The sequence below is a fragment of the Rattus rattus genome, unplaced genomic scaffold (genome assembly GCF_011064425.1).
Source record: "Rattus rattus isolate New Zealand unplaced genomic scaffold, Rrattus_CSIRO_v1 flattened_line_230809, whole genome shotgun sequence".
Lineage (NCBI taxonomy): Eukaryota > Metazoa > Chordata > Mammalia > Rodentia > Muridae > Rattus > Rattus rattus.
This window is the reverse complement of record NW_022652611.1, coordinates 857-1,620: the sequence shown is the minus strand read 5'-3', so window position 1 is coordinate 1,620 and position 764 is coordinate 857. Positions and strand designations below refer to the sequence as shown.

The 764-nt window shown below is 41.1% G+C and overlaps 1 non-coding gene across 1 annotated transcript; it reads left to right on the top strand.

The window, feature by feature from the left end:
- Positions 1–77: 77 nt before the first annotated feature.
- Positions 78–149, top strand: LOC116889831. Its single transcript, XR_004386514.1, has one exon. It is a non-coding gene; the product is annotated as a small nucleolar RNA SNORD50 (small nucleolar RNA).
- The last annotated feature ends 615 nt before the right edge of the window (positions 150–764 follow it).

The window sequence follows — 764 nt, the reverse complement described above, 5'->3', positions numbered from 1 at the left end:
TGGGAAGCTCCTGGAGCAGGAATGCATGTGAGTGGTGCTCTGTTTCCTTTTTCTGCAGAGCATAAAGTCAACGGTCCGATCTATGATGATCCTATCCCGAATCTGAATTCCTGTTGAAAAAATATAATTACGGATCTGGCTTCTGAGATGGACCGTTAAAAAAGTGGATTGTTGTGTTCTGTTTTAAAGTTGGCAGCGATGTGATACCTGTTTTTCTTTTTTAGGGCCAGTGAGAGGAGACTTCTTGCGAAGGAAAACTAGATGTGGTGATGTCCAGAAAAAGCAGACACAGGAAGCAAATACAGAGTATTAGTACTGGGATGTTTGAGATGGGGTCTGCATGGCCCTGGCTGTGTCCCTCTTACACTGTCTAGTGGACAGGACAGCATCTGGTATGGCCTGCAGAGTTGAGCCTTGTGTATACTTTTTGAAGGCTCTATGTTAATATATGACATAGTGTTCTATTCTGGGAAGGTTATGGGTGAGCTGAGGATACAACTTTACAGACTAAGCACAATGAGTGTACAATTACTGTAAAAATGGCAGTTCAACATTTTTATTGGTTATGAATTGTTTCCTTATTCATCCAACAGTGATCACTTGGGAGTGCTGCAATAAACATTCAGCTGCAAATATTTATTCAGTTGTTCTTGTGTCAGAAGATGAACCAGAGCGCCCTGGTATATGTTTCACTTACATGGAAATTGAGTTTTCAAAGTTTGCCCACTCAGTGCATACATGTAATTTGTTGTGTCTCTTCTATG